This window comes from Rattus rattus, chromosome 14 (genome assembly GCF_011064425.1).
Source record: "Rattus rattus isolate New Zealand chromosome 14, Rrattus_CSIRO_v1, whole genome shotgun sequence".
Taxonomy (NCBI): Eukaryota; Metazoa; Chordata; class Mammalia; order Rodentia; family Muridae; genus Rattus; species Rattus rattus.
Window position 1 is genome coordinate 4183498 of NC_046167.1, and position 10830 is coordinate 4194327.

The window sequence follows — 10830 nt, forward strand, 5'->3', positions numbered from 1 at the left end:
TGACTGCCTCAAGCCAATAAATAACCGCAAAAAATAATAAAGGAAGACATCAGCATCGCTCTGCTGCTTTGGCCTCTCCATACATGCTAACAAGTACATGGACCTGCACACTCACATACATGTATGTCCCTCTGTGGTGGTTTGATTATGCCTAGCCCAAGGAGTGGCACTATTTGGAGGTGTGGCCTTGTTGGAGTAGTGAGTTTAAAACCCTCATCCTAGCTGTCTAGAAGACAGTTTTCTCTTGGGGCCTTCACATGAAGATGTAGAACTCTCAGCTCCTCCGGCACCATGCCTTCCTGAACACTGCCATGTTCCTGCCTTGTTGATACTGGACTGAACCTCTGAACCTGTAAGCCAGCCCCAATTAAATGTTGTCCTTATAAGAGTTGCCTTGGTCATGGTATCTGTTCACAGAAGTAAAAGTCTAACTGAGACAGAAGTTGGTACCAGGGACTGGGGTATATGAATTTTGGGACTTTGGATTTAGAAAGCAGTGGAATGCTTTAAGTGAGGCTCGGTGAGCTATACTAGTGGGAATATGGAAGACTTTGTTGCTGAGAGTGATTGAAACTGTGCAGACCTGGTTTCAGTAGAGAAGAATTTCAGTACATGGCCTAGAGACTGTTTTTTGTGGTATTCTGGTGAAGAATGTGGCTGCTTTTCGCCCTTGTCTGAAGAATCTTCCGGAGACTAAGATAAAGAGATTTATATTAATTGCGTTGACAAAGGGAGTCTCCAAAGAGCCCAGCAGAGACTTTGTTCGCTGATTAAGTCTCATGAAGATCGTTTTGAACACATGTAGCAAGCTTAGAAAGGAAAAATAGAAAATATTTGTTTAGAATATTAAAGGGGACCAGGAAGTGATCCTGTGTTCAAGGATATTAAATTGAATTCAGGGAGTGGTGCCCTTAGGCAAGATCCCACCCAGAGAAGTTTAGGTCTAGGCATGGTGCCGCACACCTTCAGTCCCAGAAGACAGAGGCAAGCAGATCTCTGAGTTCAAAGTCAGTCTGGAAGAAAGCAAGTTTCACTAGAGAAAAGCTTAAATCCAAGCATGGCTCTTACCTGCCTTTAATCCCAGCATTCAGAGGGCATAGCCATGCAGATCTCTGAGTTCGAGGTCAATGGGCAGTGCAAGTTCCAGGACAGCCAAGCTAGGCGACGTGAGGGAGTTGGGAAACAGAAAGCGGGGGACGATATAATAGAATAAGGGGGCCATGTTCCAGCCCCAGCAAGCAACAGAACTTTGGCAGCTTCAGCCATGTGACTCTGGTTTCATAGTCAAGAGAAGAAGGGCTCTAGTAGGACAACTGATGCTGGTCAGCCGGAGCTAAGAAATTAGCAGTGATTAAGAAGAGACCAGCACCATTAAGGTGAAATCTTCTGGGAAGTATTTTCTGAGAGCACAAAGAAGCTGTGTTCCAACGATAGCCAAGGTTGTACCTCACGCTGTAGCTGTACTTAGTAATGTGTCACCCAAGTGGTACTGGTTTTGAAGGCATGAAGGGGTCATGGAGAGCAGCTGAACCTGAGCACTGGGAGAGGCCAGGGAAGGCCATTGGTGAAGGTGCAGCCTCAACTGCAGTTGTCAGCCCAGGACTGAAGGGGTCATGCAAAGAAGTTGAGGTTTGGCACCATGAAGAGAGCCTGTGATAGCCTATTGGTGAAGTCTAGTTGCAGTTGAAGACCCCAGTGTATTGGAGATGCCAGTCCCATGGGATGATCACCAAGAACAGCAGCGCCAGTGGAAGGGATCAACCTGAGCTTAGAGAGCTATAGAGGGCAGAGCTAGAGAAGTGACACCAGCCCTTTGGAGGAGCCCAGAAGATCATGTGTGGATCCCAGACATTGCAAGAAGAAGCCATAATGTTGAAGGTGCCTCAGAGACCCCATGATGTTTGAGATGCCAGAGCCATGGAATATTTGCTGAGGAAAGCTGCTAACAGGGAGGAATCAGTTCACAAGAAAGAAGTGTGTTGCAGTCAACAAAGATGAAAAAGGAGTGGAAATCTAAAGACTGTTTTGACATCAGCCATGGAGACGCAGAGTTTGGAGTCTGCCCAGCTGGTTTCCTGGCTTGTTTTGGGGATTACAGTTAAGCGATGGAATGAATCTCAGAAGAGACTTTGAACTTTGAGCTTTTAACATTATTGAGACTGCTATAGACTCTGGGGACTTTGGAAGTTGGACTAAATGTATTTTGCATTATGCTGTGTTTAGGTATGGCCCCCATAGACTCATATGTTTGAACAAGCCTATGGGGGCCAGGGAGAGGAATGTGGTGGTTTGACTATGCCTAGCCCAGGGAGTGGCACCGTTTTGGAGGTGTGGCCCTGTGGGAATAGATTTGCCAGTGTGAGTTTGGGCTTTATCCTAGCTAGCTCCTCCTAGCTGCCCAGAAGTCATTGTTCTCCCGGCAGCCTTCAGATGAAGATGCAGATCTCTCAACTCCTCCTTCACCATGCCTGCCTGAACACTGCTTTGCTCTGCCTTATTGATACTTGACTGACCCTCTGAACCTATAAGCCAGCCCCAATTAAATGTTGCCTTGGTCATGGTGTCTGTTCACAGCAGTAAAAACCTATCTAAGATACCCTCCTTGCCTGCATGTACTAGATATCTTTAAATATGTAGGGCTATAAATGCCCCCTCCCGTCCTCTCCAGTTGATTTTCCCCTTCTGCCTCATCCCCTGCCACTGCCTACTTGTGTCTCCAGCAAGTATCTTTCCTTTAGGATACTTTTAACTACGGAAAGTCCATCCACTAAGATACTCATCTGCAATACTTACTGATGACCAAATAGGTACTTGGCATGATATTTTCCAGTATCAAAGATAATTGATAGTACCGCAGCTGTCACGGAGGACACAGTCCAGCTACACTGGACCACACTGCCATTGAGCAGGGTTGTCAGTCAAGAGAGCTAAAACGTAGCCACCCTTGCTATGAAACATCTATTTCTTTCCAAGCTTTCCCCTTATCAGCTGTAAGCTGGACGGTGCATCAGCTGTTTCTGTTGCCCGTGCAATGCTGAGGAAAAGACTGGCTCCACAATGTGTCTGGGGCGAATGAACCAGTAGATGAGACTGGGTGACTTACTACTGAATTAAAAAAAAAAAATCTCACTAGGATCAGCTTTTCCCTCTTTTCCCCCTGAAAAAGTCATCCTCAATATCAAATCTAAGTGGGATTTTGTTTTCCCACTTCGCCACATTCTCAGAGAAAATGTCCTCTTGAAATCATGTGGTCATATTTAAGGTAACATCCCCGAGAAGAGACCAGCAAACTCCCTCCCATCTCTGTGCACGCCCTCTGCAGGCCTCTGACCAGGTGGGGCTCAGCTTTCCTAAACTTTTTTTTTTTTTTAGCATTTATAAGTTTGGTCTATTAAAGAATTAAAACATCTTTGAAAGAATCCAATCAGAGAAACGGATGCCAAAGGGAGTTTATCCCGCCAGACAGCAAGTGAGCAAAAATGCCTAAGGTCTTTGTGGAGTGGACCAGGTGTCATCCAGACAGATCTTCAGCCTCTGGGAACAGGAGGGCTGAGAAGAACCAGCAGCCTTGCAGGAGAGCAGAGGATCGGGAGCAAAGCTCAGGGCCCTGCCGGCTCCGGTCTGTCGGTGTCAGTTCCTGGATCACCCTCAGAAGCTGCCCTCTTTCAGAATCTAGCAACTGAGACCCCAGAAACACTCATCATCAACTGTGGCGACTGAAGCATCACACCCTGCTCCTCCTTCCATTTATGTTGCCTCGGTGCACCTCAGGTGGCCCAAACCACACAGTGTCCTGACTCCCCTCCCTCCAGCATGTTGTCTTGGGACCAGCCTTCACCTTCTCTCTCTCTCTCTCTCTCTCTCTCTCTCTCTCTCTCTCTCTCTCTCTCTCTCTCTCTCTCTCTCTCTCTCTCTCTCTCTCTCTCCCTCTCTCTTCCCCCACCCCTGTCCATCTCAGATTGCACGCCCTTCAGTGCAGCTAGAATGGAAATCCAAGCGAACTCTAGTGTGGGGCTTTCTGACCTCCGCTTATCTATAACCCTTGGCTCCGCGCTCCAGGGTTGCATACCAAGGTCACCAGCATAGGTGTGACTCCATCCTCCCTCCCTCTCCTGAAACCCTTTCCCTTCGGAGATCGCCAGGGTCAGACTCTTTTCTGCTCCTTCAGCCCACCCACATGGGGGTCTCCTCCCTTTGCACCCCAACATACAAACGTCATCCTTTCTGGTACTTGAACCCTCTGGAAAGGACTGCTTTCCCGCTCAGGGACTCCCTGCTAAGTCTCCCTTTGGGTTTCTGGGAGCCAGAGGGAGGAGACGAGCCACCCACTCGCTCAAGGGGAGCGGCAGGGGAACCGACGCAAACTTCTGCTGCACTTACTTTGGGCCGAGGCTGCCGCCCCCGTGCCTCTCTGCTAGCTCTCCCACCGGCAGCTGCTTCTGGGCGACCCGAAGGAAGCCACCACCGTGCTCGCATTCCCCAGGCCAGCTACGACTGCGAAATGCGCAAGAAGAGAAAATGGGTCTTTTGGTGGCAAGCTTGCCCAGGGTCCCGGTCCAGTGCGGAGATCTGATTGCAAGCTTGAGCCTCAGCTACCTTCAGCGGCCCTGGGATGCTGCGCTGGGCGCTGGGCGCTGCGCCCCGCGAGCCCCGCTCCTCGACTGGGCTGTTTCTGTCCGACTTGCAGTTTTAGTGCATGCCAGGACTGCAGCACCCTCTCTGTCCTCCTGGGGAGACGACTTTCAATTCACCTGGAGGTTGGCGAGTCTCCCCGCGGGCGCGCATCGTGACAACGGATGTAGGAGAGAGGGAGGAGCGCGGGAGCGGTGGCTGCCCGAGTGCGCCTCCAGCATCCTCAGCAAGGAGCGCACAGCCCTCTCCAGCCGCTCTCCTCCGGACTGCAGTCCTGACGTCACCTGCCCTCCCTCCCGCCCCACGGAGGAGCGGCGACAGCGGAGGGTGGGGTGCCGTGAGCGAGGAAGCCGGAGTGTGAGTGCGCGTTTGTGCACGCGATCGTATGCCCCGCAGGGCTGGGGATTGGTAGGAACCGCAGCTGGATCCGAAATCCAAGCTCCCGCAAAGCGGTACTGAGGGGATACTGTGAACAGCTGGGGGCGCTCGCTTCCCAGTTGGGGCTGAGTTTGGAGGAGAGGAAGGGAAACAGATTAAGGAGTCAGTGAGGGTGGTGGGAAGGTCCGAGTTGCAAAGAATGCATCTGAAGTTGGAGGGTGCACAAGGTTCTTTTTAAAAAGCTGCGCTGGAGGTAAGAGGGTAACCATGATGGGACAGTGCACGCTTGCTCTCCACTAACAGTCTGGGTAGAGTTGGGAGCTCCTGGGCTCCAGCCGCTAGTTCCCTACAGAAACTACAGGCTTTGGGGCTGTTAGTTGTTAAAGAGTGATAGCTGCAGCTGTTGGTCCTCACTTAACTTCCTTCTCTTGGTGAGCCTGGGGGAAATAGGGTCAGAAACTGGGAGAAGGAGTCCTGAGTGAAAGCGGTCAAGGGCGAGGAGTGTGAGGTCCATCCTCACACTCAAAGGTCAAAGACTGCCCCCCTAGCGTGAGAATTTTGAGCAAGATTCCCTTGCTGTTGTCAGGAGTGAAACTAGCTTGTCTTTGCAGCCCTGCGAGACTTTATGCTCTAAGAGTAGTTCTGTAGCCATTCAATTTTCCTCCTTGCCCGAAATGGCCTTTGTGCTGGGGTGGAGAGAGGTTATTCCTGGAGCACTTGTCCCCTTAGTATAACCTTTGCTTGCCCGCACTCTGCACTCCTCCCAGCTGTCATAGCCAACCAGGAGCTGGCTGCAGGCTGAGGGAGGGCTCCCCTGTGGGAGCGAAGTGTGCAGTGCGCTCCAGCCCCGGCCAGATCTGCTGCCAGGGTCTTGGCGTCCAGCTCAGGAGCGCTCTGCAGTGACTGCTCCCGCAGCCAGCAATTTTGCCCTGGTGAGTGGCAGTGAATTTTAACTGCAAGCATCTTCCTTCCTGTATCCAGACACCATTTAATCGCCGATGTGCTCATACACATTAAAATCCTTTCAACGGAGTCTAGGAGGAAGATTAATTGAAAGAGATTAAATTATTCTCAGTTTCAAAAAAAATATTTTTTTAAATATCCAACTTTCTCAAGTTTCGGGAGTGGGTTCGATTCAGCAGCTCCAACCCCAATTCACCAAAGGACGTTTACTAAACAGAAGCAAGGGTAGGAACCATGGCTACTGTGTTAGGTTTAATAAATTCTAAAACTCACACATTTAACCATTGGAGATCTAGGTAATCAGGTAAGGTGAGGAGTATCCTCAATAACCACAGGTTGGCGGCTGCAAACAGACAGCATAATTAAAGCGTAAAGATGCAACACCCTCCTAATGAACGCAGCCAACAACGCAGAGGGACATAGGGCCATCAGCCTCCAGGTTCTTCTGGAACTGACCTATTTTTGAAGGTGTAATTTTGAAAGCATGGTGACACCATGAAAGCCTTACATAACCAGATCCTAGTTATGTGAGTTTCCAAAGCATAATTTCTCAGTAGGAGTCACTGTTCTCTGGAAATGCTAATTCGGATTAATAGTGTGGGAATAAGCAAGCCATTGACAAAGTAGTGATTTGAAAACAAAATTGAGAAGTGACAGCTGTGAACCTTCCAAGCTGGGCCATAATGTTGTTTGCATGTATTTAATGCAGGAAGTTAGTGATGCCCTGTCAGCTACTGTGACAGTCTGGCTGACATGTCCTCAGCAAATTTTGGCCACCTGACATGACAGACACAAGCAGTTCCTTCTCTTATTTTGCATTGCCTTTTGTGCACACCTTGAGGTCAGTCATGTGCATATGCTGATATGATTGGTTGTTTGCATGTCTGCCTTCCTTCCAAGCCTATAAGCCCTTCCCCAGCGGGCACTGGTTTGCTGTCCTTAGGATCCAGCATCAGAGCTAGTGAAGCTTCCCTGGGTTGTTTTTAAAGAGTATAAAATGACCACATTGAAGGATCTAGCTTTCAAACAGGAAGATGAGTGGAGCAAAACCAAAAGCCAGGAAAGAGCCCAAGCACAGATCATCAGTCAGCCCCCCCCAGCCCCACCCCAGACACAGCAAGAGGACTGGCGAGAACTAGAGAGGCTCCCAATAAATAGTGCTGGGGGAACTGGATGCACAATCAAAAGAAGGAAGTCTAACCCTCAATACCACATAAAGTTGCCTGAGAGTGGACAGAAGACTTAAGATGAGTCCTGAAGTCCCAAGAAAGGGACAGGGCATAGGGCTCCTTGACATTGGCCGTGATATAATATTGAAAGTTTGAGTTTCAGGGAATGACCTCAAACTTCTACACAACCAAAGAAGTATCAATGGAATGGAAGGACAGCATGGACTGGGGGGAATGTTTCTGAACCATGCATATTGAATATGAGTTACCATCCAAGCTATGAAGGGCCTTTATAACTCAGTAGCAGGTAAGCAAATGACCCAATTTAAGAAATGGGCGAAGGATCTAAACACACATTTCCCCAGGGAAAACATGATTTTTAAAAGGTCAGAATGCTTTCCTCTCTTCCAGAGGACCTGAGAAGGTTCCTAGCACCCACATCAGGCTGCTCACAGACACATGTAAGTCTAGCTGCCAGGGATCCAGCACCATCTTCTGTTACCCATAGGTACCTGCCCACATGGGACATACTTATGCATCACCACCAGTGCCCCCCCAACATAAATACAACTTAACAATAAGTCTAAAAAAACAAGTCCAGACAGTATGGGTCAAAATGCTCAACATCATTAATTATCAAATGAAATGCAAATTAATATTACTATAAAATATCACCTTATATTTGAATGATAGCATGAAAATGATAGAATATAATTCAGCCCTAAAAAGGAAGTCCTGTTATTTTCCACACCATGGCTGGACTATCTAAAGTACATTACAAACATTTTTCATTATGTAGAGTGCAGCACATTCATTCAGTAGGGTATAGCTATTGCTGAAGAAATGTCAGCTCATCTTACTCTGAACTTCTCTGTGATCAGGAGCCACAGTACAAATCTATCAGGTCAGAGTCCAGTGTCCTGTGACTGTGCTCCCAGCACAGACTATGTTATTTAATCAGGTAATTCAAGTACCAAATACACTAGAGAAACCAGATAGAGACTAAACTCTCTACCCCAGTACCAACACATTGTCATGCAACTATACTTACAAAGACACAAGAACCCTTAGGGAGTCAGAGCCAGGGGATCCTGGGTAGGAAATAGAGCTTTAACACACTGTCTTTCCATACCATGCACCACAGACATTAATATTCCTATACCAAATATATGCTGGCAAAATTACGGTGAATCTTGGTTCTATCTTTCTAGAAGCTATCTCCTGGGAAAAATAAGCTCCCTTGGTCTTTGATGCAGCTTTTCGCCTTTCACCAATAACAAGACAGGACAGTGAAAGACTGAAAGACGAAGGTAAAGCCAGTCCTGGTGACGTACGCCTAGAACCCCAGCACTCAGGAGGTAGAGGTGGGAGGGCCAAAGGGTCAAGGTCAATTTGACCTATGTAACAAAAAGCTTTTTCAAAAATAAACTCAACAAAAAGTCTCCCAAGCCAAATACCATTTTTAAAGGAAGAAAAACCAGAATAAATATTTTTTACATAGTACTTAGCTTCTTGAAATTCTCCTGAAACCCAGCTAACATATAGTTTGTAATATTGTTAGCATATTGTTAAGGTATGTGTGTATAGAATATTTGTATATGTGTGTTTATATTTGTCTATGAAATAGATAAAATAAGCCATGAAGATTATAATCAAAATGATTTTTAATAAATCTATCGAATTGAAGAGGTTATATGACTTCATGAGAAAAATCTGTTTAAAATGTTTTTTTCAAAACAGTGTATCAGATACAAAGCATCAACCTTCTTGTGAACTTCTCTGAGGACCAAGCTCTTCATATATTCATGGTATATGAATAACCTTATATTTGAGGTACATGTGTAGTGGCCTCTAGTCCTGATAGAGTTAACCTCTGAGACAAAGTTCTAAGTGAGTATTTCTCTTTTAGGAAGTCAAAGTCCTAGTTGAGGTATGACAATTTCAAAGGTAAAGTAACTCAAGCTAAAACAAACAAACAAACAAAAAAAGACATAATAACACCATAAGTTTGTAGTGATTTAGTGACTTTTTTATTTTTTGTTTTTACTAAAATGGTAATCACGGAGCCAAAATGATGGTTCAGTGAGTAAGGCTCCTTGCTTTGCAAATCAAATCCTCACTATCCACATAAATGCCAGGCATGGGTCAGGCATAGTGGTCATGCCTTTAATCCCAGCACTTGAGAGTCAGAAGCAGGCAGATCTCTGTGAGTTTGAGGTCAGCCTGGTCTACATGGTGAGCTCCGGGACAGACAATGATACATAGAAAGACTCTACAAACAAAACAAAACAGAACAGACAAAGTAGGCATGGACGTACACACTCAGACCCCAGAGCTGTGGGGAGGAGACTGGCAGCTCCCAGGAACTCAGTGTCAAGCAGCCTAAAAGAATCAGTGAGCTTTCAGTTCCATGAGGGACCCTGTCTCAACAGCAAAGTGGAGAGGGATAGAGAAAGATAGCTATGTCCTCCTCTGTCCTCCGTGTATACATGCACCTAGACACATGCATTGTGCATATGAGCATACAAAGAGACAGGGGCAGAGAGAGCAAGAGTAACCAGGAGACAATTAGATAACCAAGTACTTTATGTGTAATCACAGCCTGGCAATGGGTTTGTGATTAAAGCTATATTTAGTTGAAGGCTATATTTAGTCGTATCGTCGGTACATTAAAGCTCACTGCACTTTATGGTAATAAAACTTCCACACAGGTACTCAGGGTGAGCCTGCCTTCGGGCTGCTTTATATATGACCTGTATAGTGGCTTACGCCAATGGACCACACTCCAAATGTGCACCTGCCAAGCAACTTCTTTGCCACATCGTGAAACCTGAAGAGCAGTAGTAAAGAGACAACCCAGTGTTTTCTGCTGGAGTCTGGCTGGATTTCCTTAACTAACCGGCAGGGGGATTTTATAACGTGGGCTCCTATGTATAGATGTGCTGTTGTCCATGAAGAAAATACTACACGTGGCAAAGCTTTTGTTTGTCCCACCGATTGCATGAGGGCAGTTGGCCTAAGGAGAATGAACTCAGAACATGGAGTACGTTCCACACTTTACTGCCACTGAAGAATAGACTAGAACCCTTCCCCCACTCCCCTTTGTGATTGGAGACTTTCTACCTGAGCAAGGTAGGGAGAAAGAAATTCACAGGAAGGAGGCAGAATTTCCTAGAAAGTTTCAGAAAGTAGTTTAATATGGGTTTCCTTACCCTCTTGCTTTGTATAAAGCAACTTCAATGTAGATCTGAAAGAGCACTTGCTTGAGGCCAAGAATGGGAACACACACTCGCAATCCCAGCACTTGGGTGGTAGGTTCTGGGACATGTCAACTTCAAAGCAGCTTGGTCTACATAGTAAGTTCCAGGCCAGCCTGAGCTATATATAAAAAACAAAACAAACAAGCAAACATGTCACCACCATTGCCATTACCAAAGGAAGTGAGAGGAAGAGAGAGAGAGAGAGAGAGAGAGAGAGAGAGAGAGAGAGAGAGAGGGAGGGAGAGACAGAGAGAGACTCACCCTCTTTTGTTACACCATTGCCTTCCAAACACTTATTTCTTGTGCTCCCTTTGCCAAGCACTCTCCTTCCACTCCTGTACAGAGTAGGTGGGTCATTTTTTTTTTTCCAGTTACACTACCTAATTCATATGATTAGAACTTGGGCCTCTCCAGGCACAGAGACTTGT

The 10830-nt window shown here is 46.8% G+C and overlaps 1 long non-coding RNA gene across 1 annotated transcript in view; it reads right to left on the bottom strand.

The window, feature by feature from the left end:
• The window catches only part of LOC116883939, a 331039-nt gene extending 326400 nt beyond the window's left edge, over nucleotides 1-4639 (bottom strand). Inside the window, exon 1 of the long non-coding RNA XR_004385803.1 lies at nucleotides 4381-4639. This is a non-coding gene — a long non-coding RNA (uncharacterized LOC116883939). The remainder of the gene's footprint in view (nucleotides 1-4380) is intronic.
• Between the last annotated feature and the right edge of the window lie 6191 nt (nucleotides 4640-10830).